This window comes from Trifolium pratense, linkage group LG6 (genome assembly GCF_020283565.1).
Source record: "Trifolium pratense cultivar HEN17-A07 linkage group LG6, ARS_RC_1.1, whole genome shotgun sequence".
In the NCBI taxonomy this organism is placed as follows: Eukaryota; Viridiplantae; Streptophyta; class Magnoliopsida; order Fabales; family Fabaceae; genus Trifolium; species Trifolium pratense.
Genome location: NC_060064.1, coordinates 10,725,904 through 10,751,762, shown reverse-complemented (window position 1 = coordinate 10,751,762; position 25,859 = coordinate 10,725,904).

Genomic DNA, 25,859 nt, shown 5'->3' with positions numbered 1-25,859 from the left:
AAAGACACATCACTTTTTGTTCATTCAAATCAGAAAGATTAATTTTATAAACATTGTTCTTTCTCAGACCTTTGAATATAATGGAGTTGTCAGATTGTTTAGATACAGTACATGATTCCTTATTAAAGACAACTACATAACCATTGTCGCAAAATTGACTTATGCTCAATAAGTTATGTTTGAGTCCATCTACTAACCAAACATCATTAATAGATAGGGAAGAATTACCTACTGTACCTGTACCTATTATCTTTCCTTTTTGATTACATCCAAAGCCAACAGATCCTCCTTCTTTCATAGTCAGCTTAGAAAATAGTTGTCTGTCACCAGTCATATGCCTTGAACATCCACTATCCAGATACCATGAATGATTCATGATACTTCTTTGAGTGGCAGGCTGTATGAGAAACAACTTTAATCATTGCGATAGAACTCTTCATCACAGTTAATGATAAAGTCATCCCAGTATTCTTCCTCTTCATTTTTCAAGTTCTGATTGTTAACTTGAGAACTTGTCAGCCATTTGTCTAGGACATAAGCCCTTCTTCCTTTGCATAGGACTTGTTTCCATACTCTAGGTAGGACATATCCTTTCCTAGTTGGTAAATCTGAATGATACATTATTTCAGCTTTTGGTACCCATCTTCTGGGTCCACGCTTGTTAGTCCAAACATGCTTACTATGTTGTCTAGTGTTAGAGAAAGATCTTGGTTTGGAATAATAACCTTTTTGAAACCTTTTCTTTTGAAATCTGTTATTATTCCAGGATTTGGATTGTTTATGATTCCAGGGTTTGTATCTATCATCAATCCCATGTTCTGATTGATTATATCTACTTACTCTAGAATCATAAATAATCTGAGTCATGTACTTCATCTGAGATTTAGAATTTTTTCTTTTAAAAACTTCTGATCTTTTAGATTGACTAACTTCAGGTACTGAAGTTCCTTTGGATCCAGAATTTGAAGTCTCAGATGTTGAAGCTTTCAGAACTTCTGAACTGATGTTCTCAGGTTCTGAACAACTTCTATCTTCTGAACTTTTCTTTCCAGATCCTGAGGAACTGGGTTCCTCTGAGCTGTCAGCTTCTAAATCACTCAGATCATCATTGTCATTTTCAACAACACCAGGATTCTTTCCCTCTTCACTTGGTGGAACAACATAATAAACCCAAGATTTTCCAACCTTTTTGGCAAAGGTCTTCAGCTTTGAATATGTTCTACCATATTCATAGCCAAGTCCTTCTCCTCTATGTCTCAAAACATTATAAATTCTATTAGCAGCTTTGCTCTTCCCAAGGTTGAGATGCACAAACTGTTGAAGAGCTATTTCCTGCTCATCAATAGGTTTGTGACAAACAGCACAACCCTTTTCAAAGTCATTTACTCTATTCAGAGTTTCTTGATATAGACCTTGAAAATGTTCTGCTTGTTCAGTCAGAGTGTTAAGCTTTTCTTGTAAAACTTTTTGTTTACTTAACACTCTGAGATGTTTCTCAATGACCTTGTTAAGTGCAGTTATAAGTTGAGATTTAGAGCAGTCAGAAAATACCTCATCAGTTACTTCTGAATCTGATTCTGATTCATCGTCTGAGTCTGCATCTGAGTCAGTTGAAGCCATCAGGGCTAGATTTGCCTCTTCTTCTTCCTCAACTTCTTCCTCAGATGATAGCTCTTCAAAAGTAGCCATCAGACTCTTTTTCAGTTTGCTCTTGAATTGTTGCTTCTTTGAGCTGTATCTTTTGCTTTTGTCTTTAGCAGACATTTCTGGACAATCAGCAATAAAGTGTCCTGGCTTCTTACAGATGAAGCAGTTCTTCTGATCATCCTTTTTGCTGACAAAATTTCTGGAGCTGTTACCTCTGAAATTTCTTTTGTTAAATCTGTTCCATTGCTGAAACTTGGTGAATAAAGCAAACTCATCTTCACCCATTTCCTCCTCTTGACCATCTGCAGAAGATTCCTCTTCAATGTCAAGAAGCTGAGTCTTAAGAGCTTTAGAAGGAGTCCTAGTTGACTGTAAAGCCACAGACTTGGACTTCTTCTTAGCTTCTGAATCAGCATTCAGAACCATCTCATGGCTTCTGAGATTGCTTATCAGAGCCTCAAGACTCAGAGTCTTGAGATTTTGAGCTTCCTCTATTGCAGTGACCTTAGGTCTCCAAGCAATAGGAAGACTTCTCAGAATCTTCTGAACATGGTCATAGGTGGAATAACTTCTCTTAAGAGCTTTAAGACCAGATACAAGGATTTGAAACCTTGTAAACATAGTCTCAATGTTTTCATCTTGTTGCATAGTGAATAGTTCATATTGCCTTATCAAGAGACTAGCCTTAGCCTCTTGAACCTTTTCATTACCATCATAGGTAGCACACATAGAGTCAAAGATAGATTTAGCAGTAGACTTGTTCTCTATTCTAACATAATCCTCATGTCTAATAGCACCAACAACAATGTCCTTTACTCTATGATGCTTAGTGTAGGTTTTTAAGTTAGCTGGTGTGAGTAACTTTCTATGCTCAATGGACAATCTTCCATGTTCATTTAAGTTTTCAAAAGTTACTCCCAGCTCAACCAAATCCCACAACTCATGATCAATAGCAGTAATATTGTTATACAGTCTTTCGTTCCACCACTCAAATAATGATGCATCACCATTGAATATAGGGGCTTTTCTATTGCCACTATGTTCATGTGATTCATTACTTAAGTAGTCAAAACCAAAAGCATTTCTAGGACCACCACCAGCACCACTGGCCTCACCGGCTTCACCGGTAGTTCTAGTACTACTATCGTCTCCTCCAGACATAGTGTTCTCACAAGATCTTTACTGTCTCACTGTTAAGTGAAAGTAACAGACCAGAGCTCTAGATACCAATTGAAGGTGTGAAAACACAAGAAAGGGGGGGGTTGAATTGTGTTTTAGTCAAGTTTAAAACTTTTTCAAGTTCTTAACTTAACTACAACAGCAGCGGATAAATAACACAATAAAACAAGTTAAGAGAGAGAGAGAGATCACACAAGCAATTTATACTGGTTCCTCTCACAAAACGAGAGTAGTCCAGTCCCCTTGCACTTCCAAGGGATTTCACTATAATCACACAAGATTACACCTGCTCAAGCACACAAGCAAGAGACTTCTCAACAATGCTCAAGCACACAAGCTTAAGACTTCACACTTAAGCACACAAGCTTAAGTTATCTCAAGTAATAGTAAAGTATATGAAAGTATACAAATGCTCTTAGAAGAACCTAAAGAGAGCAAATACAAAGAGTACAGAGTATTTGACTAAAGTGCAAAAACACTTGATAAGAGGTTCAGAGCTTGTATACACAGAATTCAGAGTTTGTTCAGCGCACGTTCAATCCTTGATGAATATTATATTTAATGCAGCTGATCCTTCTAGTATATATACCACCAGAAAAGAGTCGTTGCAAAAAGAACCGTTGGAGTTGATAATCTTTTGTCTTCAAGCAGTCTGTCTTGATGCAGTTTGTTTGTATCTAAACTGAGTAAGAGTTTCAGATACTTTGACTACTGCAGAGTAGACTTTCCTTATTCAGCTAACAAGTCTGAAGACCCACGTTCTCAAGTGAGGACAGACAAAACGAGAGTAGCTGAACTGATCAGGCTTGAAAGGTCCTTTTCTTCATTGGTAGAAGAGTTGACTTGCAAAGGGAATCTTCACAGCTTTCAAAAAGATCTTCAGAGGTTGATGAAGCTTTAGTCACTCAAGAAGTTCTGAAGACTTCATCATCTGAAGGTTGTAACTTCTGAAGTCCAACATCTTCTGAGCGCTTGTGAACTTCTGAATTCACATCCTCTGAGCTTCATTCAGAGCTTATCTGATGCTTATATCTGCGCACTTAAGATAAATTTTTAGTCCTTCCAATTGTTTATTAATACTTTGTTATCATCAAAACCTTTATAGATTTAGGGGCTAACATTTTTAAATCAATTTTGTTCCAACAAAATCTCCATTGAGCGTGCTCTTTAAGTGGATTTCCATAAATAGCAGATGCTCTCATAAATGCGCGAGATTTCCTTGAATAAATATGATGTTGTAACATGTTTTCCAACATCTTGTTAGTATATTTGTTTTAGCAAAATTAAGCCAATTCAAATATCCAACAACACCAAAAACCATTTTTCGAATTAACTAAACCGACACGTTAAAATACCTACTCGATATAAACACGTTCCTCAAATAAAAATGGCCGTTCGACATTTTTTCCAAAATCTCTACACTTTTCAATTGTTCAAAACAATTAAATTCTTTTGGATATAAAACACCTAAACTCACACAACAAATTTTCTCAAAAGAAATGAGTAAGCAAATCAAAACTTAACACCATATTTTTTTTTATCATTATAACAATTAATTCAAATGACAATTTTCCTTCTAACTCTAATACTACAAGGCATGGATCTATAATATTAACCAAGACAAAAATTGAAATAAAACCTCTTCCTATTTCACTCTAGTTTTCGGCCAAGGAAAGAGAGAGATAAATTGGTGATTTGTTACCTTAGCTAGTGTCACTAGAATCATAAGAGCAAGACCAAGCTTTTTCCTTCTATCAACTTCTCCAAAATCATTTAAGAATCTTGATAAAAAATGAGTTTCTTCCATCTTGTTTCTTACCAACACAAAGAAATAAATTTTCTAAGGGGTGGAGAGAGAGCTACGGTTATGAGAGGAAGAAGGGAAGGGAGTTGGGTTCTCATGGCTTTTGCCTATTTAAAGCTAATCATGAATCATTCTAGGCCCTTGGATCAAATAGTGCACTAAAGCCATGATTAAATCCTAGCCCTTGGATCAAGTCTTGGTCACCAAGACAACTTTCATAAATATCTAGATATTTTCCTTCTCACGCCTCACAGCTCTCGCGCGCCGCGACGAACAAAACTTGTAAAAACAGAAAACCTACGGAATAAAAGTCCGTCTTAAGACATTTCCAAAACTTATCGCCGAATCTTTTTCCGCGACTGTAATTTTCTTCCACACTCCTGAAAATTATTCTCAGGACATATCCTAACTCGCGCAGATATATAAAACTTCCATCTAAAATTCTACGGAATTCAGAAGCCGTAAAATTTTACAACAGCGGGTAAAATTCCTACTCGTTTTTCCAAAAACAAGAATAATCCAAAACTCGTCGTTCTGACTTCACAGAGACCTTCTCATTCCTGAAAGAGGATTACAAGCCAAAAGTCTGTGCCTTTCCAGCGCACGAGCACAAAACAGACTCCATTTCAGCAAAAATCCCATTATTGCGACGATACTCACAAAAACACTTAACCAAAAACCCTAAATTTCTTAGCCATTACTTATTTTCCTCACACAAAAGGTACTGTGGAGTTTCGGGTCTTACACGGAGCATCAAGTAGCGCAACCCAGTTCTACTAGACTAACCGTGCTCTTCCAAGGAGTGGTGAATTTGTTTTTGTTAAGTAACCTAGTAACTTGAAATTTCACATTTTTTTTTTTGAAATTCCACACTTAAAAGAGTGAATATGTGGAATTTTTGAGGTTCGAACTCCAACTCGTGCATATATAATACAATGTCTCTTCCAATTAAACAAAGCTCACGTGGACACAAATATTTCTTTCCACTCTTTGTCCATCTCTAAACAAAACAATCATTATCGTCATAAATTTTTAATCATCATTTTCTCTTCTCATGGATTTCTTCTTCCCTCACTTTCTGTTGCCAGCGCTTCACTTAATATATTATCTTTTACATCGATTCCTCATAGGTATCAGAAATTATGGAGAGAATTTGGACGGAATATTTCCATCAGTGGGAATTTATATGTGGGAAATGGGAATATTTTCTAGCCAAGAGGGGTGGAATATCTTATGTTTGTATTGTATATATTTTTCTGTGTTAGTGCTTGATTCAACTTGTATGCATGGTGACTTGTGAGGCTTAAATTTTTCAAGAAACATAAGAAAGAATGAAAGAGAAACAACAACCAGCATTTGAACGACAAAATTATAGGCATTATCACATCGTAATATATGAGTCGTTAAAAAAGTCTCACATTAGATGTGAGTTGGTTTGGACAAGAGTTTATAAGTAAGAGGTAAGTCTCACGTTACAAACCGGTTTGGTAGGATTTTGTTAGGCCCAAATAGACATTTTGAATTTAAGATGATAAAGGTATCCTATTTCAGTAATGGCTTAATTGAAAAATTAAAGAAAAATTCGCTCCCCCAAGACTCTTTTATCCCCTTGAATTTACAATTTTACTCTTGCAAAAAAGGTTCGGAACATATTTCTCGAACTTTTTTGCCGTTAAAAATTATATTTAAACTAGAAAATTTCAAAAAATACGTTCTGAACTTTATTCGCAGGGGCAAACTGTGAATTTAGGGATGAATAAAAGAGTGTTCGGGGAAGAGAATTTCTCAAAATTAAATTAGGTTGAATTCATAATGTCGCTTTATAATATTAGTATTAACAAAAGAATTGCAATTATATTGTTTATTGGAGCAAATAAAAACCGACCTAATCTAAATCGCATTTAATTTAATTTTGATCGGGTCAGATTTTGTCAAGGATTCAACCAAATTGGATCGCTTGTAATTTTAAGGCTTAATTAGTCTTTTGGTCCCTTAAAGATATTTTAGGTTTCACAATGGTCCCTTAAAGAAAAAAAGGTCCGGATTGGTCCCTTAAAGACATATATTTTTGCCATATTGGTCCTTTCCGTTAAATTTTAACTCCAAATATAACAAAAAATTCCAATGGTTAAAATTTTAAAAATTAATAAGGTTTTTGGTGGACCACTTACACTTAATGACATCCACAATTCAATCTACTAAAACTAACGTTTTTTTGTAAAAAATTGACGGAAAGGACCAATTGAGAAACAAATGTGTCTTTAAGGGACCAATCCTGACCTTTTTTTCTTTAAGTGACCATTGTGAAACCTAAAATATCTTTAAGGGACCAAAAGACTAATTAAGCCTAATTTTAAACTTTGAATCATATAGTATTAATAAGTTTGTTTTAAACTTTGAAAAACATATAAACATGTCATAAGTTTGTTTTAATAAGTTCTTGTTGCAAATAGTTCCATAAATATGTTAGAGTGGAAGAGAGTGAGAGAGAATAGTTTCATCAAAAGCATTAATTTTTAGTATTGATTAAGGTACAATTTATAGGGTTTACAAATTGACCATTACTTGACTAACAAGTAATTCCAACTAACTACTAACTAACAACTAACTCAAGTAGTTAGCAACTAACTAACAATACAATACAACAGTTACAACAAAAACAGTTATAACTGTCAAAACATAGGAACTGGACAGATGTTACAGCATCTGATGCAGCATCTTGTAGATCATCTGGCGGAACAGATGTTACAGTGTCTGACGTTGCATGCAGAATTGAATTGTTTCTCAACAAAATAAACTTAAATAATTCAATTCAAACAGACTCCAACAAAGATAAACAAAAACTTTTTCAAAGATTTTTTTTCTTAAACAGAAAATAAGATAAAAATATAATCAAATAATATCGTTAGGGTGTACATAAGTTGAGTAAAATTAGAAAAATCGGCTAAAACAGCCCACATCGACTCAATTTGATGATTTAAATTGGATAACGAATACCAGTGATTTACAAAATTTTAAAATAGCTGATAAAAAAAACCCAACATAAATAATTGTTGTGTCAAAGTAGGTATTAAACATTTAAGACAATGTTGTTAAATCTAAATGATTCTAATAAGCTAATTCATATTGTTGATAAGTTGACTTGGTGTGCAAGGAACTAAGTGAAAGTGTAACCGATTGCTTCTAAAGCAAGTCAGTTAGTTTGTTAAGTGAGTTTGTTAGAGTCAGTTAGGTTTTGTTCTACCTAGGTTGTTAGAGTTTGTTAGGTGGTTATTAGTTGGTTAGGGCCTAAGAGAATCACTAGCATTGTGGTGATCTAGTATAAAGGGCTTGGCCCATATTAGTGTGTGTAATCAACTAATTTTTCCCCAAGTGGATGAATAAAAACTGAGCTATTTTCCCCTATAATCATCATCTTCTTCAATTACACAAATGCTTTTCATTCCTTCCATTCAAACGCCATTGTTGCAGCAAGAACAGTAGATCCTGCATCTGTGCTCATAGATGAGGCCTAGTGACAGAGCAGCGCGCGCGTGTGTTCTTGCCTGCTTGCCAAGCCTGTGTGAGCTTGAAGTGTTTTGTGCCACGATTCTAGCTGCGCCAACATCTGGTATCAGAGCCTGGTTCGTGCTTTAACCATGGCAACCTTTAACAATGGTCAATTCCCTGCGAATCTACCAATTTTGGATGGAAAGAATTATGATCATTGGAGCAAATAGATGAAAGTTTTGTTCAATTATCAAGATGTGATGGAACAAGTGATTAGTGGTGTGGAACCACTCTCAGAAGGTGCAACAGAGGTTCAAAGAACACAACACAAAGAATTGAAGAAGAAAGACTACAAGGCATTGTTCATAATTCATCAAAGTGTAAGCCCTGATATCTTTGAAAAGGTTGGAGATTGTGAATCAGCTAAGCAAGCTTGGGATATCTTGGCTACAACTTATGCTGGAGATCAGAAGGTGAAGAAAGTGAAGTTACAAACCCTAAGAAGCAAGTTTGCACAGCTACAAATGGAAGAGAAAGAAACTGTAAGTGAATTCTTCACTAAAATTGCAAAATTAGTTAATGAAATGAAAGCCTGTGGAGAAATTGTGTCTGGTACAATGAGAGTAGAAAAGATATTGAGATCTTTAACTCCTAAGTTTGACTATGTGGTAGCTGCTATAGAAGAATCTAAGGATCTTGACAGTATCAAAGTTGAGGAACTGCAAGGTTCTTTAGAAGCACATGAACAAAGGATGAATCAGAGAAATTCTGATAAATCCAATGGTGAGATAGCATTACAAGTTCAGCAGGGTAATAAGAATAAGAAAGGAAAGGGAAAATGGCAAGGCAATAAGGGAAAAGATAGTTATCAGAATGGAAATGGAAAAGAAAATCAAGATACCAAAGGAGGTGGAAATCAGAAGAAACAGTTCAATGGTGGTAGAGGTGGAAGAGGTGGAAGAGGTGGAAGAGGAAAGTTTGACAAGAAACACATTCAATGCTATAATTGCCAAAATTATGGTCATTTTGCAGATGAATGTAGATTCAGAGAGGAATCAAGTGATGCTGAGGCCAAAATGGCTAGAAATGATGATGATGATGAAGGCTCAGTGATGCTTCTTGTAACTACAAAAGATGAAAGTGACCTTCAAGAGAAATGGTATCTTGATACTGGATGTACAACACACATGACAGGGAGGAAAGACTGGTTCACAAGCCTAAAAGCTACTCAGAATCACAATGTAAAGTTTGCAGACAATAGTAGTCTTGCAGTACAAGCTATTGGTGATGTAACCATCAAAAGAAAGGATGGCAAGTGTTCAGTGATTTCTGGTGTATTGTACATACCAGGTATGAAATGTAATCTACTCAGCATAGGCCAATTGCTAGAGAAAGATTATAGAATTGTAATGGAGAATAGGTTGCTGAAAGTGTACAACACTAAAGGTAACCTGATGTTGAAAACTGAAATGTCAAAGAATAGGACATTCAAGATTGGGCTAAATGTTCTGAATCACAAGTGCTTGATGACTGCATCAAGCAGAGAAGAATGAAGATGGCACTATAGAATGGGGCACTTGAATTTCAAGGACCTCAGCTTGCTGCAAAAATCAAAAATGGTGACAGGCTTGCCAAGCCTGCAAGTGCCTGAAGAGATTTGTGAAGAGTGTGTACAGTCAAAGCAGCACAGAGGGAGCTTCAGCAAGCATGCAGCAAGTAGAACCAATAGTGTACTTGAAGTGGTGTATTCAGATGTATGTGGTCCAATGCAAGTGAATTCAAATGGAGGTAACAGGTACTTTGTAAGTTTCATAGATGACTTTAGCAGAAAACTATGGACTTACTTGATAAGTAAGAAAAGTGATGTGTTTGAAATTTTTAAGAAATTTAAAGCTACAGTTGAGAGACAAAGTGGTAAGAGACTCAAAACCCTAAGAACAAATGGGGGTGGAGAGTATGTATCACATGAATTTGCAAAATTTTGTGACAATGAAGGCATTGTGCATGACATAGTCCCACCATATACTCCACAGCAAAATGGGACTGCTGAAAGGAAGAATAGAACAATAATGGATATGGTGAGGTGTATGCTGAAGGGGAAGCATTTACCTAAGGAGTTATGGGGTGAAGCAGTGTCTACTGCTACTTATACATTAAACAGATGCCCTACAAAGAGATTGAAGGGTATCACACCAGAAGAATGTTGGTCAGGACACAAGCCAAATGTGAATCATATGAGAGTGTTTGGTTCACTAGCTTTTAGACACACACCAGATCAATTGAGAAAGAAGCTGGATGATAAGTCAACAATGATGATATTGGTTGGTTATCACTCAACTGGAGGTTACAAACTCTATGATCCAATCAACAACAATGTGGTGATCAGTAGAGATGTAATAATTGATGAACTTAAGGAATGAGACTGGAACACTAATGACAGAAAGAAGTCAACTAGTGTGATGATTGAAGAAGTTAGTGAAGAACAAGTAAATCAGCCAGTGCCTGAGGTGAGAAGATCAAATAGGCCTAGAGTTCTACCAGCAAGATTACAAGAGTGTGAAATGAACTCAGATGGTCAAGTGAACAATGATGGTGAGTTGATCCATTTAGCATTCATGGCTGAATCTGAACCAATTGATGTGCATAGTGCTCTACAAAGTGAAAAGTGGAGATGTGCTATGAAAGAAGAATTGGATTCAATTGAAAGCAATCAAACATGGGAGCTGGTGGATCTTCCACAGAGAAAGAAGGCAATAGATGTGAAGTGGGTTTACAAGCTGAAAGTGAACTCAAAGGGTGAAATAACCAGATATAAAGCAAGACTAGTGGCAAAGGGATTTCTTCAGAAAGAAGGTATTGACTATGATGAAGTGTTTGCACCTGTTACTAGAATGGAAACAATTAGGTTAGTAACTGCTATTGCTAACCTAAATGATTGGCCAATGTATCAAATGGATGTGAAGTCAGCATTTCTGAATGGTCCTATAGAAGATGTAACACCCCGTTTTTCAAAGCATAAAAAGGGGTATTATTTTTTTTTTTAAATCAACACGCTTAAATAAAATGGCGAGCGTGAACGCCCGCAGCTATCTCGGCAATTCGTCATTCAATAGAAAATAAATATAACATCAACACATTATATTACAGGGCTTCCTCGAAGCAAAGTGTGTACCTGAATAATTTACATACAACGGATATAGCAAGTTCATCAACCAAAAAGACACGAGTCATGAACCGAATATATCACAAGGCCTTACGGCACTAACATGTCTGAGTATAATGTATAAAACATACAGTCATCCCAAAATATAACCTAGGCCCTAAGCCTACCAAAATGTAGCCTAACAAGCGCTACTCTCTACACTCCGGGATAGTCCACGAAGTCCTCGCCGTCCACACGGCCTACGATCTCAGATGGCGCTCCATCGTCTGGGGGTGGGAGGAGCCCGCGATATGGCATGCAAAATAAGGGTCACCAACTGGAAACAAGTAATAAAATACCGAATACACATACCAGAATAGAAAGCGGTAAACACTTATCACATCCTCACACCAAGAAGAATAAATAAAGTGCACACATACCCTAATGCAAGACCTCTAATGAATGGTTGTGGCACAATCACCCAGATCGAATGCCACATGCATGAATTCCGGAAAAAGGTGGATTACACCCGGCACAATCACCCAGATCAAATGCCAACTCAATTGGTGGATACTCCGGAGTACAATCACCCAGATCAAATACCGGCTCCATTAACGGCGGTACAATCACCCAGATCAAATACCGTCTCCGTTAAAGGCGGAAGTATCACCCGGTACAATCACCCAGATCAAATACCGACAATGTTTGCATGAGCATACGTCCCTACATATACTAATGCAACAAACATACACATATTCATAACCACATGTCAACACATATATTTCCCACATATACGTAAGACAAATAACATCGAAAACAACCAAGCACACAAGCATGGAACCACAACAAGCATAACCACAAGCATACCCTAATGCTATTGACGGAAATAAAAAGGTGCCCTTACCTCGGCAATGCTTCCAACCAAAAACCACAACGTTTCACACTATCTACCGTTTCGCGTTTCCTAAAAATAACGAGCGGACAATGCATAAGTTTCTCCCAAAATATCTTAACGAAACTAAACCTATCAACAAAGGTCTAGAGGTGTCTAAGGCACTTCCTAACACTCTCGGATATTATTTCCGAGTCCTCCCCATAGTGATTAAAAATTCCCGAAGTTAAATACACTATTTTTCACCAAACAAACACATTTTCGACAAAATAGTTTTCAAACTAAAATGACCATAACTAATTCAACTCTTGTCCACTCGAGACGAACCATACGCCAAACTCTTCGTCTCGAAAAGACGGATCAAATGGTTAAGTTTTGAGGGAACTGAAACAATTTTAAATGGACGAAAATGCCCCTGCACAGTTCGTCCAGAATTGGAATAGTTTCAAAATCATTGTTTTTCAAAATCAAACATAGTTTAAAACACTTAAATCATCACTAGTTTTCCCTCAATGATCAAATACACACTAAATCGTTGTGAATTCAAGAATACCATTTTTCTTCAAAACTTTGCAAATCTTTTCTTTTCACATAAAACCCCAAAACATTATTTTCATTTCAAAACCCTAGTATTAATCAACTAGCTCCCAAAATAATTTAATTGAACTCTCAAAACATTTCCAAAACACAAGCCACAATTCATAGAAGTTTCCTCAAAATATCTCATGAACACACAAAAACAAATTTCTTGTTTTTCCAAACTAAACCATTTCTCATATATCCATTTCACTTAAAATTCTAAAAACAACATCATTAACGCAAACATCAAACAAATTTTCATGTTCTTGATCAATAGAAAAGTTTTCATCAAAACCCTAGGTAAGAATTTCATGAGAATCTCATCCATCCATGGAAATCAAAATAACTAAGCCTAAATCCCTTAGTTAAACTCTCATGAACAACTTCTATGTAACAAAAACCATTTATGAATCATTTCTAACATTTTCGTCTCAAGAACATAAACTATAATTTCATCAAACTCTATGAGTTTGGCCAACTAAGAGATGAAAGGAACTCTAGTTACCTTAGAGAAGAAAGTCCTTGCAATTCCTATGATGCAACAAGCTTGAAATGAGATGAAATGGTGAAGGATTGAAAATTTTGGTGATGGAGGAAAGGAAGAAAGAAAGCCACGGCAATGAGAGAAAGAATGAGAGTCTTTGTGATATTTTCTAAGTACAAAACAATGACCAAAGTCATCCTATGTAAAGGCATCATGATCATTCCTAGCCATAGGATCAAATAGTGCCACTAAAGCAAGATTAAACCCTAACCATTGGATCGATCCAAGTCTATCTTCTTAAGATATTTTCTTTCTCTCATGAGAACTCACGCCTCACAGACGAGTCGCATTACGCTTACGGACCAAACTCGCGAAACTAAAAAATTTAGAAACTAAACGTTCGCCTTAAACGATTTCCAAAAATTATCGCGAAACATTTTTCCTCGACTGTATTTTTCATTCCTAATTCTTAAAAATATTCTAAAGTCATATCCCAACTCAAGCCGATATATAAAGTTCCCATCTAAAATATAAACGGATTCGGAGTTAACGAAAATTCGGAACAGCGGGTAAACTATTGCCCGTTTTTTCAAAAACTAGAATAACGCGAAAAATAAAATTCCAAGGATACAAGAACATCCTCCTTCCTATAAGAAGACTAGGAAAATAAACCCCGTGCCATTCCGACACTCGAGCACAAAACAGGCACGATCTCAGCAAACTATGTCGTTATAACGACGATACTCGAACTAATAACCTTCAAACCCTAATTAACCTATCCACAACCCATGGTCTTTCAATCGAAGAACCTAAAAATCATTCCTTAGCTCAACAAACAAACTTCGGAATCGAAATCTACGCGAAAAACTAAGCAAAATAGGTTCCGGGTGCAAAAATCCTAAAAGGTCAACAAAAGTCAACCCTCACAAACCAAGCCTGCGCGCGTTGTGCCAGGACCAGAATGATCAGTGCATTTTGGCACATATTTTCTAGTATTATAATTTAGCATATTAGTAGTCTTTCTACAATAATATCGAGTTTTTATTATGTTTCTAAGTTTTGGGTCACAATTGAGCCTTAATGAATTTATTTGACCAATTTTCGTATTTAATGACATATTGATCCTTCTCAGTCTGCAGGTCATAACTTGAGCTACGAGTATCGGATTGAGGTGTGCGAATATGCGTTGGAAAGACAAGAGAAAGAGCTACAACTTTCATGTTAAGGCCAGAACCCAGTTCGGAGCGCAACGCAGTCAAATATTTACGTTTATGTTCCAGACTTTATGAAAATAATGTAATTTCGGGTCAAACTTATGTTTTTCGACCCGTAGCTTTTTAAGCCCAATTTTCTATGAGTACTTAAGCAAAAACACAGCTAGGGTTTGATAATGCTGATTTCACGCAAAAATAGAAAACAACGGCTGCTTCATTCTCATGGAGAGCTAATTCCTAGGTTGATCCATTGGCATACGGAAACATCGTTCATGACTTCTTGAGGTTCAATTCTTAATAGCAATTTCGTTTATATGTTTATTGCCTTCTTGTGTCAATTTTGTTTCTCTATAATCTGTATGAATTTTGATTCTCAATGATGCTTAATTATTCTGTTTCGAATTTATATCGTTGAGATTATTCGTATTAATTCATCGCTTGTTTAAATTAATTCGAATAGAAATTGATACAACTTTTTGCGCTTAGCAATAGGGTTGATTGAATTTGTCATGATATTAACCGTGTTCTAGATGACGCTTGTTCACTACCCATGGTTAGTTGAACACATATGATGCTTAATCAAATGAATTTGTATAAAACTGATCGCCGCTTGTGTAATTAGTTTTATGATCAACCATGGCATAAACAATTGAATGAATATTTTCATGAACCTATGATAGAATCATAACGAGTTTCCTAAACTAGTGGATTGACTACTTTTTCTATTAATTGAAACCTTCGTGCATTATTTTCTAAAACCACAAACCCAAAACCCCCATAATTTCATTGTGTATCGTTCTTATTTTTGCTGATTATCAAATTAGAGGTCCTTGTGAGACGACCAAGGTTAACTACCTTGTTACTACTTTTCTTAATTAAAACTTATTTTGATCCCGAAACGACAGTGATCAAATTGGCGCCGTTGCCGGGGATCTCTGATTAGGATTAGTAAAATTTAGAACTAACTAACGTTACTAACACTTTTTGTTTTGTGAGTTTTTGTTGTGTTTCAGGTTCTGACGTTGAATTTTGCAGTGAAGCTGAAAAATAATTAATTTTCGGTTGATATCTCAGATTCATCCGAAATTTGGTCCACAAATCCGAAAAAAATCAAGGAACAAAACTTTCGTATCTTTGATACGAAAATTGAGGCTGAAATTGCGAAATTCCTTCGTTTAGACCACTTTTTATTTTTTTTGAATTTTCCATACATTTAAAAAAATCCCAAAAAATTATATTTAGATTTGTTTGATTTTTAGAATTTTTAGGTGTTATTTTTAATTTTTTTTAGATTTTTTTGATTCGTTTTTTTATTTTTCTCTTCATTTTATTTAGACAAAAAAAAAACCAATAAAAAAATGGGAGATTCATCGGACCAGTTGGCTTACATCATAAATTGCTTGGATGCAAGAAAACAACAATCTTGCTATCAAAATTATATTCCAACTGTGATGTGTAATATTTGTTCTTCGAGTTTTCATATTAGTGATGATTGTCCTATATTTTTAGATACTTTTTGTGGTGAGACGCAATTTGTAGGTAATTTTCAAGGACAATACTATCAAGAACAAAATTCATATCCTGCTGAGCAGCCTATTTGGTCATATCCACAGTTTCAGCAAATTGATTCATTGGTGGTTGAGCCACAACCTAGTTTGGAAGAATTGATAAAGCAGATGGCTGAACATAATAAGCAAATGGATGAATGGATGCAATCCTCCCTTCAAAGTTTAGCGGTCCAAGTTGAGCAAATAGTCTCCAATGCCCATCTAATTCAAGAGAAGAAGATGTTGCATGATGATGTACAACCTGCTGCACTCTTAGAGGTAATGCAATGTGATACAAGTGTTGATGAAACTCCAGGTGAGCCCATTGAAACAATACTTGTTTCTGTTGATGAACACAAAATAAGCAACATAAATTCAAGTGAATGCATGGAAGAGATCACACCACAAAATTCCTTTGAATATGATATAGATGAATTACATACTTCGCTTGAAGTAGATAAATCTTTTGAAATTTTTTCTTGTGAATGTGGTGTTTGTAATGCTTGTCTTGAGATCAATGCAGCTATTTTAAGTGAAGATATTTTGATGCCGACAACCACTTGTGCAGAAATTCAAGCAAATACAATAACTCTTGTAGTTGACAGCAAAAATGTGGATTTTAGTCGGAAGAAACCATTGACTATAGAAAAAAAATTGTTGGTGGAGCCTCGGATTAAGCCACGCAACATGCAGTCGTCCTTCACCATTTATGCATCTCTTCCACCTATTTTACCTGACTCACTAGCTAACCGTGGATTGTCTGATTTCCATGCTTTTGTTATTGCAGGTGTACCATATGTGCTGGCTATTCCTCCCAAGCCACCAGATTTTTTACTAATATCTAAGTTCATCTGCTATTTGCTTTTTCCCGTTTCATGTATTCGAAGTGCAGAAAGGCCTCCTCCAAAACCACCAGACATGAAAGCTACACCTTAGCCCTCGGGTGTGTTCCTTCCTTTTCTTTATGCTTAATGTTATACATTGCGGACAATGTCTGTTTTAAGTGTGGGGGGACATTTATTTATTTTATTTTCCTGTCAATTAAAAAAAAATATAATAATAATAAATAAATAAATTTAGCATGCATGCAATTGTTATGAGTAGTTACATGTTTTAGGACTAGAGCAATATAGCTGTAGGATTGGTGAAATTTTTGGAAATTCTCGTTTTCATACTTGATATGATGATCTTTGCACCTTAATGCACAATTGCTGAAAAACTTGCAAACTTAGTAGTGGCTTAATAAATCTTTAAAATACACAGTCATCAGCTAAGTTGTCTGAGTATAGAATACGATAAAGAGGTATGATTAGGACTAAGTTTGGGGGAAAACTGAATTACTTGATTGTAGGATCATGGCTAGATTAAATGATGGGATACTACACAATAAAAAAATAAAAAAAAATAAAAAATAGAATAAGTTCCTGTGCCCGAAACTGGAGGAACAATAATGAATATGTTGAGTTCCTGTGCCTAAAACTGGAGGAACAAATGCTGTGTAGGGTGCTCTATTCGGAGTAACAGGTTGGACTCATTACAAGTGAGATCCCGTCAGGTGAAAAGGTAGAGTAGCACCTAAAGCATAACTAAAATGAACTTAAGTGGTATCCCTGCGTATAAAAATCAAAAAGCCTGTGAGAACAAGAAAAGAATAGCTTCCCCTCAAGCTGAAATCTAAACTCAAACTCTGAGTTGTAGGAAAGAAAAGGTAGCTTAGTATCCTGACTGTGTATTTTCGAGAAGGATCATGTCATGACTCTGGTTGAAAAGTAATAGGCAGTACACACACGCAGGGTTGTCGTTGACAGCTGATATACAAGAGTTATGTCAATCTTTGAAATACAGTCCACGGTTGGAAAGCTTGAATCCTAGAATTTGTTGATTGCTTGTGATGATTGTAGCATGCTTTGTTCTAGAGTTTTGCTCAGGAGAGCAAAAGAATAAGTGTGGGGGAATTTGATCAGTGCATTTTGGCACATATTTTCTAGTATTATAATTTAGCATATTAGTAGTCTTTCTACAATAATATCGAGTTTTTATTATGTTTCTAAGTTTTGGGTCACAATTGAGCCTTAATGAATTTATTTGACCAATTTTCGTATTTAATGACATATTGATCCTTCTCAGTCTGCAGGTCATAACTTGAGCTACGAGTATCGGATTGAGGTGTGCGAATATGCGTTGGAAAGACAAGAGAAAGAGCTACAACTTTCATGTTAAGGCCAGAACCCAGTTCGGAGCGCAACGCAGTCAAATATTTACGTTTATGTTCCAGACTTTATGAAAATAATGTAATTTCGGGTCAAACTTATGTTTTTCGACCCGTAGCTTTTTAAGCCCAATTTTCTATGAGTACTTAAGCAAAAACACAGCTAGGGTTTGATAATGCTGATTTCACGCAAAAATAGAAAACAACGGCTGCTTCATTCTCATGGAGAGCTAATTCCTAGGTTGATCCATTGGCATACGGAAACATCGTTCATGACTTCTTGAGGTTCAATTCTTAATAGCAATTTCGTTTATATGTTTATTGCCTTCTTGTGTCAATTTTGTTTCTCTATAATCTGTATGAATTTTGATTCTCAATGATGCTTAATTATTCTGTTTCGAATTTATATCGTTGAGATTATTCGTATTAATTCATCGCTTGTTTAAATTAATTCGAATAGAAATTGATACAACTTTTTGCGCTTAGCAATAGGGTTGATTGAATTTGTCATGATATTAACCGTGTTCTAGATGACGCTTGTTCACTACCCATGGTTAGTTGAACACATATGATGCTTAATCAAATGAATTTGTATAAAACTGATCGCCGCTTGTGTAATTAGTTTTATGATCAACCATGGCATAAACAATTGAATGAATATTTTCATGAACCTATGATAGAATCATAACGAGTTTCCTAAACTAGTGGATTGACTACTTTTTCTATTAATTGAAACCTTCGTGCATTATTTTCTAAAACCACAAACCCAAAACCCCCATAATTTCATTGTGTATCGTTCTTATTTTTGCTGATTATCAAATTAGAGGTCCTTGTGAGACGACCAAGGTTAACTACCTTGTTACTACTTTTCTTAATTAAAACTTATTTTGATCCCGAAACGACAGTGATCACAGAACCTACAGGATTATGGGTCTTACATTACTACCCACCAAAAAGAAGTTTCGTCCTCGAAACTAAAGGTAAGAGCAATAACCCATCTAGTTATTACTATCACCTACACAACAAAATCTCGTAGGAATAGGTGTAGCCACACAGATGCTAACACCAGGTGAAGCCACACAGATGCTATCACCACCACACTGACATGACCGTGCACAAAACGCAACCCTCTACATAGTCGCACTGGTTCCAAACTCTAGACACAAAGCTAAACATCACACAACGAGTTCCCCACTCAAAATCTAACCTCACTACGAAGGTTCACAACCTTTAGTTCCTCAAAGATCCTAGGTCGACACACGAAATTTCTAAAGTCACCTCTTAAGCCTCCACAACATAGCCAATTCAACTAGGCCCCACACGGAGTGGTGACTGCTACCCTCCAAAAAGAAACACCGCAAACTCTTTACACCAAAGCTAGTAAAACTAGTCGATTCCAGTCAACATGATGCTGTCTATTATTAACAAGAGATCAAGGATGATCAGTTCCTCAATTTGTCAATAGATAGCCGACAATCATGATGGTGGTTTAGACCATCTTCACCTAACTTTAATAATGTTTTTTTTTTTTGCCACTTGTGCTCCAGGTCCTCCGAGGCACAAGGGTCCAACAATTCCTTCGTGGTTTTCTTAATGTTTTCCTCACTTACTTACTACCTCGACCTTGTCAACGAGACACGACGCTCAAAACACGTCGCTTGAACTCTCATGCTTTCACTCATAAAACATCCTTAGAGTATCATCCAACAACAAGTACGATGTTATCACAGCAAGTACCACCCAAACCATTTCACTTCGAAAGAAATTATCATCTCAATAGAAGAACTTCACCACTTCGCCCATATCCATAAGTCCTTAATCTTTCCTTTAATATCATAACTGTGTAGACCCGCATGTTCACATTTGAATCTCATTCCAATCACGGTCTTAGTAATATCATCCCAACATCTGGTTGGTGATCCAAGTTCCTCATTTCATTTTTTTCTCGACACTCGCCAACTTTTATCATCTAATTCTCTTGGACTCCCTTTATCTAATTCTCAAATTTCCAAGAATCAATTTCTTATGCGTCCACTTATTTTCCAAATTAATACTTAGCTTATACTTGCCAACCTTAGCATAAAACGTTTATCCTTGTTGACTGCCATCATTGGCACAAACCATTTTAAATTGTATTCTCATTCTATTTCTAAACATCTCTCGGGTTTCTTTCCTCTTACCATTAAATCCTCTTCTACTCAAAAGGGCTTGTCACCCCGACCATTCTTAATTATCCCGACATCACCTCACATGTCGAGATACCTACCTCCATAATATATCTTAAGGTACTCCCTACATCACTATTATTCAACCGTCCATGATGACAATATCCGAAGTCCTTTACTTACTTGATACAGATATTCATTCTGCTACGCCTGTCCTCATCGAAATTACTACAATGAACCGAAGCTGTGCTAGTCTCCACCAAACTTTTCTACCAGACAAGCGCTTACCTTCTTTTTTTTTATTTCCACAAACAACACACACCTCACCATGACATCCATTCAGGTGACGCTTTCGAATCCTTAATATACACGCACAATCATAATTTTCCAAATTATATGTGAGGTAATCCCTTCCAAGTATCCTTAATTATTATAATCCACATTCTCATGTGCTTTTCCATCACTTATTCTTAACATTTCTTCCCAACGACTAACTATTTTGCTTCATTCCTTCCATAAATGACACTTCGCACTTAACCTCGACTTCTAAATTCTTATGTGGAATTCTCCAACATGCTTTCCACTTACTAAACTCACCATCCTTATTCCGACTGTACTCCTTTTCCTATTTAAATTTCCACTAAGGTGTCTACTAATGTACACCTCAAAACCAAACGCTCCAATTAATTAATCCAGCAAGTTCCTATTACGTATTTCTCTATGCATAATTATCTCTAATCTTATCTTCGTCATGTCACTATAATTTACCTCCGAATCGACACATATTACTCATTCATCCAGCGATTGAATACGTGTCTCAAATCTTAATGCTTGACTTCTCCAGAACAACTACCAAAACACAACCCTTCGCTATGATTTCCTCCTTAGTACGTTTAATACCGAAATCAATCTCTTGAATCTAATCCTCAAGAGATTTAAAATACTTACCACACCATCTAACTTTCTCCATTACATCTCAAAATTAAACCAAAATTTCCTTCCAACTAACGCTCCCATTGTCTTAGTACTCTTACTAACAAACTCTCTTTCTAATAATACACGACATTTCTAGAAAATTTCCAAAGATTCTCGTCCAAAACTTGAATTATTTAAAACTTGTCTACCTCAACACCAATGATGTCATAAATTCAAGATACTACTTGGTCCTTCAACCCTTTTGGTCGATCGAAATCATTAACTTAAATGTCCAATCACACAGGATCTCTACTCAAATCTTGACTAACCCCTTCAAACTACTCAAGATGTTTACTTTCTCTTAGGGTCTACCTGCCAATAATCAACAATTATAGCTTACACTGCTACAATTCTCTAAGTATTTCCATACCATACACCTCTAGTATCCCATACCATCGACATAAATTCACTTTCCAAAATTGAACTCCTCATTCTTACCAAAACATCTCTCGAAATCTATAGTTATCTAACCAATGATTACCTATATATTTCTCTTACATCAACATTTATACTTACTATCTCCCGAACTATGTATAGATTGTCACTCATCGACGTGATATTTAGTCTCATACCCTCAATTATCACGAGATTCATCCTTAATAATCTCATTTTCGAATTCAACCTATCTCACACACTCAACTTAAACCTTGAAGGTACCCATCGACGTATAACTGTCATCTAACACCACCAGGTTCGCTCACTCTTGACGCGCAACATCCACTTTAACTCAAATACGGCTCGCCCCGATGATTACCCAATCATCGTAATTAATTCCAATTGACATTGTTGTCTGTTCCACCATCCCTCATTGGCTGCATCTTCTTGACAACCAAATGACTTCATCAAGTCTCATCCCGAACTCACCGTAGCAAACATCCAATATTTTCTTCAAAAAGTTCCCCGAATCAAGTCCTTACTTGAAATCCTTTACAAGAATGATGTCCACTCGTCCACACTCAACATCTCCGAGTGACCACGTCCAATGCACTTCTAATCAATAATCTAACTTCCAAGAATCCCTTGCATTTCTTATTCTCCTCAAATCCATCCTCCTCGGACCGCTGCCTCTGAGAAAATTCGGAGACACTCGTCGACCTAGTTCGACCAAAGCTCTAGGGGCTAACTGTCCTACTCACTGAAGCACTATAGGGAACATTGTTTCGGTTGAGAAACAATCAATTACCTAAGCATTTAACCCATGCTTGACTCAAGACAACAAACACATAAGAACCCAAGCACTTATGCTCACTAAACCCGACTCTAACTCTAATATGACTGACCTCAGACTGTTAACTCAAGTACACACTTTCCCTTTGAAGATCTAATGCCGAGCTCTGATACCAAAATGTAACACCCCGTTTTTCAAAGCATAAAAAGGGGTATTATTTTTTTTTTAAATCAACACGCTTAAATAAAATGGCGAGCGTGAACGCCCGCAGCTATCTCGGCAATTCGTCATTCAATAGAAAATAAATATAACATCAACACATTATATTACAGGGCTTCCTCGAAGCAAAGTGTGTACCTGAATAATTTACATACAACGGATATAGCAAGTTCATCAACCAAAAAGACACGAGTCATGAACCGAATATATCACAAGGCCCAACGGCACTAACATGTCTGAGTATAATGTATAAAACATACAGTCATCCCAAAATATAACCTAGGCCCTAAGCCTACCAAAATGTAGCCTAACAAGCGCTACTCTCTACACTCCGGGATAGTCCACGAAGTCCTCGCCGTCCACACGGCCTACGATCTCAGATGGCGCTCCATCGTCTGGGGGTGGGAGGAGCCCGCGATATGGCATGCAAAATAAGGGTCACCAACTGGAAACAAGTAATAAAATACCGAATACACATACCAGAATAGAAAGCGGTAAACACTTATCACATCCTCACACCAAGAAGAATAAATAAAGTGCACACATACCCTAATGCAAGACCTCTAATGAATGGTTGTGGCACAATCACCCAGATCGAATGCCACATGCATGAATTCCGGAAAAAGGTGGATTACACCCGGCACAATCACCCAGATCAAATGCCAACTCAATTGGTGGATACTCCGGAGTACAATCACCCAGATCAAATACCGGCTCCATTAACGGCGGTACAATCACCCAGATCAAATACCGTCTCCGTTAAAGGCGGAAGTATCACCCGGTACAATCACCCAGATCAAATACCGACAATGTTTGCATGAGCATACGTCCCTACATATACTAATGCAACAAACATACACATATTCATAACCACATGTCAACACATATATTTCCCACATATACGTAAGACAAATAACATCGAAAACAACCAAGCACACAAGCATGGAACCACAACAAGCATAACCACAAGCATACCCTAATGCTATTGACGGAAATAAAAAGGTGCCCGTACCTCGGCAATGCTTCCAACCAAAAACCACAACGTTTCACACTATCTACCATTTCGCGTTTCCTAAAAATAACGAGCGGACAATGCATAAGTTTCTCCCAAAATATCTTAACGAAACTAAACCTATCAACAAAGGTCTAGAGGTGTCTAAGGCACTTCCTAACACTCTCGGATATTATTTCCGAGTCCTCCCCATAGTGATTAAAAATTCCCGAAGTTAAATACACTATTTTTCACCAAACAAACACATTTTCGACAAAATAGTTTTCAAACTAAAATGACCATAACTAATTCAACTCTTGTCCACTCGAGACGAACCATACGCCAAACTCTTCGTCTCGAAAAGACGGATCAAATGGTTAAGTTTTGAGGGAACTGAAACAATTTTAAATGGACGAAAATGCCCCTGCACAGTTCGTCCAGAATTGGAATAGTTTCAAAATCATTGTTTTTCAAAATCAAACATAGTTTAAAACACTTAAATCATCACTAGTTTTCCCTCAATGATCAAATACACACTAAATCGTTGTGAATTCAAGAATACCATTTTTCTTCAAAACTTTGCAAATCTTTTCTTTTCACATAAAACCCCAAAACATTATTTTCATTTCAAAACCCTAGTATTAATCAACTAGCTCCCAAAATAATTTAATTGAACTCTCAAAACATTTCCAAAACACAAGCCACAATTCATAGAAGTTTCCTCAAAATATCTCATGAACACACAAAAACAAATTTCTTGTTTTTCCAAACTAAACCATTTCTCATATATCCATTTCACTTAAAATTCTAAAAACAACATCATTAACGCAAACATCAAACAAATTTTCATGTTCTTGATCAATAGAAAAGTTTTCATCAAAACCCTAGGTAAGAATTTCATGAGATTCTCATCCATCCATGGAAATCAAAATAACTAAGCCTAAATCCCTTAGTTAAACTCTCATGAACAACTTCTATGTAACAAAAACCATTTATGAATCATTTCTAACATTTTCGTCTCAAGAACATAAACTATAATTTCATCAAACTCTATGAGTTTGGCCAACTAAGAGATGAAAGGAACTCTAGTTACCTTAGAGAAGAAAGTCCTTGCAATTCCTATGATGCAACAAGCTTGAAATGAGATGAAATGGTGAAGGATTGAAAATTTTGGTGATGGAGGAAAGGAAGAAAGAAAGCCACGGCAATGAGAGAAAGAATGAGAGTCTTTGTGATATTTTCTAAGTACAAAACAATGACCAAAGTCATCCTATGTAAAGGCATCATGATCATTCCTAGCCATAGGATCAAATAGTGCCACTAAAGCAAGATTAAACCCTAACCATTGGATCGATCCAAGTCTATCCTCTTAAGATATTTTCTTTCTCTCATGAGAACTCACGCCTCACAGACGAGTCGCATTACGCTTACGGACCAAACTCGCGAAACTAAAAAATTTAGAAACTAAACGTTCGCCTTAAACGATTTCCAAAAATTATCGCGAAACATTTTTCCTCGACTGTATTTTTCATTCCTAATTCTTAAAAATATTCTAAAGTCATATCCCAACTCAAGCCGATATATAAAGTTCCCATCTAAAATATAAACGGATTCGGAGTTAACGAAAATTCGGAACAGCGGGTAAACTATTGCCCGTTTTTTCAAAAACAAGAATAACGCGAAAAATAAAATTCCAAGGATACAAGAACATCCTCCTTCCTATAAGAAGACTAGGAAAATAAACCCCGTGCCATTCCGACACTCGAGCACAAAACAGGCACGATCTCAGCAAACTATGTCGTTATAACGACGATACTCGAACTAATAACCTTCAAACCCTAATTAACCTATCCACAACCCATGGTCTTTCAATCGAAGAACCTAAAAATCATTCCTTAGCTCAACAAACAAACTTCGGAATCGAAATCTACGCGAAAAACTAAGCAAAATAGGTTCCGGGTGCAAAAATCCCTAAAAGGTCAACAAAAGTCAACCCTCACAAACCAAGCCTGCGCGCGTTGTGCCAGGACCAGAACCTACAGGATTATGGGTCTTACAGAAGAGGAAGTATATGTTGCCCAGCCACCTGGTTATGAAGTGAAAGGCCAAGAGTTTAAAGTGTACAGGCTTAAGAAAGCACTCTATGGACTGAAAC